The sequence below is a fragment of the Mustela erminea genome, chromosome 4 (genome assembly GCF_009829155.1).
Source record: "Mustela erminea isolate mMusErm1 chromosome 4, mMusErm1.Pri, whole genome shotgun sequence".
Taxonomy (NCBI): domain Eukaryota; kingdom Metazoa; phylum Chordata; class Mammalia; order Carnivora; family Mustelidae; genus Mustela; species Mustela erminea.
The window spans coordinates 121,561,841-121,570,064 of NC_045617.1; the positions used below are offsets into that span (position 1 = coordinate 121,561,841).

The 8,224-nt window shown below is 41.8% G+C and overlaps 1 long non-coding RNA gene across 1 annotated transcript in view; it reads left to right on the forward strand.

Moving 5' to 3' along the window:
* Positions 1-3,316: 3,316 nt before the first annotated feature.
* The window catches only part of LOC116588977, a 29,023-nt gene continuing 24,115 nt past the window's right edge, over positions 3,317-8,224 (forward strand). The window contains exon 1 of the long non-coding RNA XR_004285137.1: positions 3,317-3,360. This is a non-coding gene — a long non-coding RNA (uncharacterized LOC116588977). The remainder of the gene's footprint in view (positions 3,361-8,224) is intronic.

The following is an 8,224-nucleotide window of genomic DNA, read 5'->3' on the forward strand; positions in this document are numbered from 1 at the left end:
GTACAGATGGCTCTTCTTTTCATGACATCTGTATCTTTGGGGTAAATACCCAGTAGTGCAATGGCAGGGTCATAGGGAAGTTCTACTTTTAATTTCTTGAGGAATCTCCACACTGTTCTCCAAAGAGGCTGCACCAACTTCCATTCCCACCAACAGTGTAAGAGGGTTCCCCTTTCTCCATATCCCCTCCAACACATGTTGTTTCCTGTCTTGCTAATTTTGGCCATTCTAACTGGTGTAAGGTGATATCTCAATGTGGTTTTAATTTGAATCTCCCTGAGGGCTAGTGACAGATTCCTGCTTCATGTTGAGGTATTTTATCCATTTTGAGTTTATCTTTGTGTATGTTTAAGGGAATGGTCAAGTTTTATTCTTCTACACATAGCTGTCCAATTTTCCCAGCACCATTTATTGAAGAGACTGTCTTTTTTCCACTAGATATTTTTTCCTGCTTTGTCAGCGTTTAGTCAGTCATAGAGTTGAGGTTCCATATTGGGCTTTCTACTCTATTCCACCTGTCTATGTGTCTGTTTTTGTGCCAGTATCATGCTGTTTTCGTGACCACGGCTTTGTAGTAAAGGTTGAAATCAGGGAACATGATGCCCCTACTTTTGTTTTTCTTTTTCAACATTTCCTTAGCAATTCGGGGTCTCCTCTGGTTCCATACAAATTTTAGGATTGTTTTTTTTAGCTCTTTGAAAAATGCTGGTAGAATTTTGATTGGGATGGCATTGAAAGTATAGAGTGCTCATGGCAGTATAGACATTTTAACAATGCTTATTCTTTCAATCCGTGAGCATGGAATGCTTTTCCAGTTTTTGTGTCTTCTTCAACTTCTTTCATGAGTGTTCTGTAGTTCCTTGAGTATGGATAGTAAATCATTATGTATACAAGAGGCATTATACAAGAAGGTGTGCAAGTTATTTGCATGTATGAAAAGTAATAAACTCCTGATACCTGTTTGAGAGATTTCTGAGAGGACTTATACTTGTTTTAAGCTGTTTGAAAGTAATCATGTAACCAGATTTGCCTCTGGTTATAATGAGATCATCTTGATCTTTCAGTGATGTGGGGACAGGAGAGCGGTCTGGGGATCCTAAAACAATGAAAAGTTATTGAGAGGTTTCTTTAGTACTGGGGTAGATTAAGAATCTGAGCCCTTTGAACCTGTGTAATATGTGCTTTTTCTTTTTGGCTGTTTCTATTTATGATCAGAGATATAAACTGTGAGAGTAGAGAAAGGGATGTGTGAGGGTCCTTAGAGAGCCTTGCTGATTCTTGGGATGTATGTGAAAAATGATGATCAAATAATCATATTTAGCATTTCCCCTTCTCTGCTGAATTGATGAGCATGATTTAATTAATTTATTAATTATAAAATATTTTTCCATGATGAATACTGATAAAATACTTTTATTATGTTATGTTAGTCATCATATAGTACATCATTAGTTTAGTGTTCCATGATTCATTATTTGCATTTAACACTCAGTACTCATCACAACACATCCCTTCCTTAATACCTATCACCAGGCTATCCCATCCTCCAACCCCCACCCTTCTGAAATCCTTAGATGGTTTCTTGGCGTCCATAGTCTCTCATAGTTTGTCTCCCTCTCTTATTCCCCCCACTCTTCAGTTTTCCCTTCCTCCCCCTATTATCTCCCATGCTATTCCTTATGTTGCACATATGAATGAAACCATATGATCTTTGTCTGCTTGACTTATTTCACTTAGCATAATCCCTTCCAGTTCCATCCAGGTCAGTGCAAATGGTGGGTATTCATCCTTACTGATGGATGAATAATATTTCATTGTATATATGAACTGCATCTGCTTTATATATTCATCTGTTGAAGGACATCTCGGCTACTTCTACAGTTTGGCTATTTTTTTAAAAAATTAAAAAAAAAAAAAAAGATTGTAGGGGCCCCTGAGTGGATCAGTTTCTTAAGCAGCTACCTTTGGCTCAGATCATGACCCTAGGGTGCTTGGATCAAGCTCCACATTGGGTTCCCTGCTCAGTGGGGATACTGCTTCTCCCTCTCCTCCCTGCTCTTGCTGTCTCTCACTATCTCTCTCTCTCAAATAAATAAATTCTTTTTAAAAAAATGATTTATTTATTTATTTATTTATTTATTTATTTAGAGGCATTTGAGTGGGTGGAGGTTTGAAAATCTCAAACAGATTCCATGCTGAATCTGGAGCCTGATAGGGCGGCTGGATCCAACCACTCTGAGATTATGACCTGAGCCTAAATCAGGGGCCAGATGCTTAATTGAGTATTGCAGGTACCATTGTTTTAAAATATGTGTTTTAAAGTATGCCTTGTATACTTGTATATTGATCTCCCCCATTCTTTTCAAGAAAACCTAGCTTTCATGGTGGATGGATTTGTGCCAGTATCATGCTGGATTGATAAATCATAATTTAAGTGGAATCTGGGCATAGATTCTTCTTTTCAGGTTATTATACAGCTACTCAGTGTTGTTAAGCTTTATTGCTTGGCTTTTATGGGAAGGCTGTAGCATGATGGCCGTGTGGTATGTGTGTGGGGGTGTGTGGGGGGGTGTGTGTGGGGGTGGGTATGTGCATGAGTGTGTGTGAGAGAGAGAGAGAGAGAGAGAGAGAAATGAATCAGGGAATGTTTCCAAAAGATATCTCCCTGTAACTCCTGCATCAGTGTATTTCAGAAGACTAGATATAGACTCCATGTGTTCAGTCTTCTCAAAGCCTTAACAAGAAACATGTGGTTCTTTTGTAGATTGGTGGAAGGAGAAGTTTCTGCCTTGTGATTTACTTTGAGTTCTTTCTGGGTCCTCCTACTGCTGCTCCAGGGTGGCTTACCTCACCTCAGCTTGCTGTGGTGACACAGATGTTGGCCCCATCAGTGGTGGTGGGTTCAGATGGGGTGGTAAAAGTCACATAGGTGGGTTGGTGATTGTGGATGATATCAGATGCTAAAGAGGTACTCTTCAGTGTTGGAGTCCAGTCTTGTCCTCCCGGATCTGTCTTTAGTTACTTCTCCTGGTTGATGGGGTGGGTGCTTGTGTCATAAGATTCTAATCGCAGGAGGTTTAACCCTGCTCACATGCATCTAGGTGTCTGGTGTGGGGGTGGTTGATGTGTGCCTTGTTATAGGGCAAGGGGAGACCTCAAATGATTGGCAATTCTCTCTGAAGTGTCTGTCACTCTGGATCTGGGGTCTGCACATCCAAGCCTTGCTGTTTCTGATGAGAAGTCTTGTGTGACCTGGAGGGTACAACTAAGGACCCAGAAAAACAGTGTAGCATCTTAGTTCAGGAGGGCATCAATCAGGGTGCTGTTACTGGGTAGTGGAGATCAGGAATGAAGACAGAAGTGAGTGGGTGCTGGGGGTCTGTAGGAGTGATGTGGAGAGGAAGGGCTGGTACAAGGAATACCCAGAAAAGGGGTAATGGGTTGTGGGAATGTATGAAAATAAACTCTGTTCCCTTCCTGATAATTCAGAACTCCTTGTGCCATTTAGGAAAGGGATATGTCTCATTCTACAACATGACTGATGGATCCCAACTTTTCTCTTTCCCACTAGCTTCCTCCTCTGGGACTCTGTTTCCATACTTCATGTTGAGGTCAGGAGATGTGTCCCTGATCATCTGCTCTGGGGAGTTTGGGCCTGTGCAGACTCCTTATACCCCTTAACAACTCTCCTTGTTCTTCAGAGGAGCCTGTGAGCCTCTCAGGACAGGGGTTCAGTTCAGGCTGTGGTGTTGATGGTGTTCTACCAGGGGCTGAATCCCCATTACTCCCCTGGGGCTGTGAAGCTATGTCCCCATAGGGTTCTAACAGGGTTCCAGATTCCTCATGGTGGCTCATCCTGGAGCTGCAGAATCCCTGAGGTTATAGGCTCTGAAGTTAGTCCTGGAAGACCTGGCATCTTGCCCTTCTCTTCTGGGTATAGACTGGGTGTGAGAATAGTCAGTTCATGCCTATGTTCAGGTATCAGAAGATAAATGTTGACTCTTTCAGCGTATATGGGATAGGCTGAATTTTGTTACTAGAAGTCATGATTCTTTCAGTCAGGAAAATTACTTCATGGAATCTTTGCATTGTCTTGATATGAAATGTGATGAGGTCTGAATTACTCTCAAGAATTAAATGTTGTTTATTTTATGCAGTTTGTGTTGTGCAGATGAACCCAGAGGTTATGAGTGAGTCACCAGCTTTATTTTAGGAAATGTGCAGTCTTACTAGAGATGTTATCTATTAAACATTTCTGAAAAAATGTATGGCTGATGGACTTTAAGAGGAGTGGAGAGTAATATTTTATTGTATATCTTTCCTGTTCGGGATGGATGAGACCTACTTTCCTCCTCCTCCTCCTCCTCCTCCTCCTCCTCCTCCTCCTCCTTCTTCTTATTCTTCTTTTTTAAAGAGAGTGTGAGTCAGAAGAGGAGCAGAGAAGGGGGGAGGAGCAGAGGGAGAAGGAGAAGCAGGTCCACCACTGTGCAGGAAGTCCAATGTGGGTCTCAATCCCAGGACCCAGGTATCATGACCTAAGCCGGAGGCAGACGCCCAACCAACTGAGCCACTCATGCACCCCGAGACCTACTTATCTTAATGAACCTTAATAAATAACTGTTATTTCTGAAATACTGGTGCTGCATTAATTCAGGGATAGGAAGATAAGAATTTGGGTTCCCTTGTGAGTCAACAGCAGTTGGATAGAACATAACTGCTACAAGAATAAAGAGGTATGGTGTAAGAGAATGGTCGAGTTTCATTCTTCTACATATAGCTGCCCAGTTTCCCCAGCACCATTTATTGAAGAGACTTTTTTCCACTGTATATTTTTTCCTGTTTTGTCGAAGATTATTTGACCATAGAGTTGAGTGTCCATATCTGGGCTCTCTACTCTGTTCCACTGGTCTATGTGTCTGTTTTTATGCCAGTACCATGCTGTCTTGGTGATCACAGCTTTGTAGTAAAGCTTGAAATCAGGTAACGTGATGCCCCCAGCTTTATTTTTGTTTTTCAACATTTCCTTAGCGATTCGGGGTCTCTTCTGATTCCATACAAATTTTAGGATAATTTGCTCCAGCTCTTTGAAGAATACTGGTGGAATTTTGATCAGAATAGCATTAAAAGTATAGATTGCTCTAGGCAGTATAGACATTTTAACTATGTTTATTCTTCCGATCCAAGAGCATGGAATGGTCTTCCATCTTTTTGTGTCTTCTTCAATTTCTTTCATGAGTGTTCTGTAGTTCCTTGAGTACAAATTCTTAGCCTCTTTGGTTAGGTTTATTCCCAGGTATCTTATGGTTCTTGGTGCTATAGTAAATGGAATCAATTCTCTAATTTCCCTTTCTGTATTTTCATTGTTAGTGTATAAGAAAGCCACTGATTTCTGCACATTGACTTTGTATCCTGCCACGTTGCAGAATTGCTGTATGAGTTCTAGTAGTTTGGGGGTGGAGTCTTTTGGGTTTTCCATATAAAAAATCATGTCATCTGCAAAGAGAGAGAGTTTGACTTCTTCATTACCAATTTGGATACTTTTTATTTCCCTTTGTTGTCTGATTGCTGTTGCTAGGACTTCTAATACTATGTTGAACAAGAGTGGTGAGAGTGGGCATCCTTGTCGTGTTCCTGATCTCAACGGGAAGGACGCAAGCTTTTTCCCATTGAGGATGATATTTGCTGTAGGTCTTTCATAGATAGATTTGATGAAGTTCAGGAATGTTCCCTCTATCCCTATACTTTGAAGCGTTTTAATCAGGAACTGATGCTGGATTTTGTCAAATGTTTTTTCTGCATCAATTGAGAGGACCATGTGGTTATTCTCTCTACTCTTATTAATTAGATAAACTCAAAATGGATAAAAGACCTCAATGTGAGACAGGAATCCATCAGAATCCTAGAGGAGAACATAGGCAGTAATCTCTTTGATATCAGCCACAGCAACTTCTTTCAAGATATGTTTCCAAAGGCAAAGGAAACAAAAGCAAAGATGAACTTTTGGGACTTCATCAAAATCAAAAGCTTCTGCACAGCAAAGGAAACAGTCAAGAAAACAAAGAGGCAACCCACGGAATGGAAGATGATATTTGCAAATGATAGTACAGACAAAAGGTTGATATCCAGGATCTATAAAGAACTCCTCAAACTCAACACACACAAAACAGACAATCATATCAAAAAATGGGCAGAAGATATGGACAGACACTCTCCAATAAAGACATGCAAATGGCTATCAGACACATGAAAAAATGTTCATCATCATTAGCCATCAGGGAGATTCAAATTAAAACTACATTGAGAGGGGCACCTGGGTGGCTCAGTGGGTTGAAGCCGCTGCATTCAGCTCGGTTCATGATCTCAGGGTCCTGGAATCGAGTCCCGCATCGGGCTGTCTGCTCAGCAGGGAGCCTGCTTCTCTCTCTCTCTCTCTCTCTCTCTCTCTCTGCCTGCCTCTCCATCTACTTGTGATTTCTCTCTGTCAAATAAATAAATAAAATCTTAAAAAAAAAAAAACTACATTGAGATATCACCTTACATCAGTTAGAATGGCCAAAATTAGCAAGACAGGAAACAACATTTGTTGGAGAGGATGTGGAGAAAGGGGAACCCTCTTCCAGTGTTGGTGGGAATGCAAGTTGGTGCAGCCTCTTTGGAGAACAGTGTGGAGATTCCTCAAGAAATTAAAAGTAGAACTTCCCTATGACCCTGCCATTGCACTCCTGGGTATTTACCCCAAAGATTCTGATGTAGTGAAAAGAAAGGCCATCTGTACCCCAATGTTTATAGCAGCAATGGCCACAGTCGCCAAACTGTGGAAAGAACCAAGATGCCCTTCAGCGGACGAATGGATAAGGAAGATGTGGTTCATATACACCATGGAGTATTATGCTTCCATCAGAAAGGACGAATACCAAACTTTTGTAGCAACATGGACGAGACTGGAAGAGATTATGCTGAGTGAAATAAGTCAAGCAGAGAGAGTCAATTATCATATCGTTTTACTTATTTGTGGAGCATAACAAATAACATGGAGGACATGGGGAGTTAGAGAGAAGGGGGTTGGGGTAAATTAGAAGGAGAGGTGAATCATGAGAGACTATGGACTCTGAAAAACAATCTGAGGGGTTTGAAGTGGCGGGGGTACAGGTGGTGGGTATTATAGAGGGCACGGATTGCATGGAGCACTGGGTGTGGTGAAAAAATAATGATACTGTTATACTGAAAATAATTAAATGAAAAAAAAAAGAAAAGAAAAGTCATTCATGGACAATGAACAGTGTTTTATTTATTTATTTATCTATTTATTTATTTATTTATCTATTTATTCATTCATTTATTTATTTATTTTCAGAGTAACAGAATTCATTGTGTTTGTACCACACCCAGTGCTCCATGCAATATGTACCCTCCCCAATACCCACCACCTGGTTCCCCCAGCCTCCCAGCCCTCGCCCCTTCAAAACCCTCAGGTTGTTTTTCAGAATCCATAGTCTCTCATGGTTCATCTCCTCTTCCAATTTCCCTCAACTCCCTCTCTCCATCTCCCTATGTCCTCCATGTTACTAGTTATGCTCTGCAAATAAGTGAATGAATGAACAGTGTTTGTGGATAAAGCAGTTGGAATTTGAGCCTGCTGAGTGGCGGGGGAGACAGTGAAGCCTGCTGTTTACTGTTTCTTCCTGCAGCATCTTCAGGTGTCCTGCCAGCGTCCTTCAGGAAAACCTTCCCTGTGCTTTGTCATTTCTTCCCCTCTTCTCCCAACATGGGTTCCAGGAGCTGCATTCAGGGGAGATAAGCTTTCTCGCCCAGTCATGCTGGGCCATGTCTGAGTCCAAGGTCCCCTTCCTGTTCCTCTTTCACCGTGAGTTGTGTGGAGCTGGGGCTGGGCTGGGCTTGAGGACTGGGACAAGTGAGGGTGTGGGGAGCAGTGTCCCTGCAATTCCAGCCCTCCTTCCTCCAGGAAGCTCCTGGATGAAAGGTAACTAGATGGCAGGACTCCTGTCTTCTTTCATCTCTGCATGCGTGAGAATGAAGTGTCAGAAGTACAACTTGCGTAGTCCAGTTCCTGGAACTTAGTAGATACTCAATAAAATTTGGCTTTCTTCCCTCTGACTTTTTGCAAAATTCCACTATGTTCTTGGGCCTTAAGGAATCTCCCCATTGGGCAGAGATTGGTGGTGGCAGTGGAGGGTGGACCTGGAGGATGATATTGGCCCTTGTC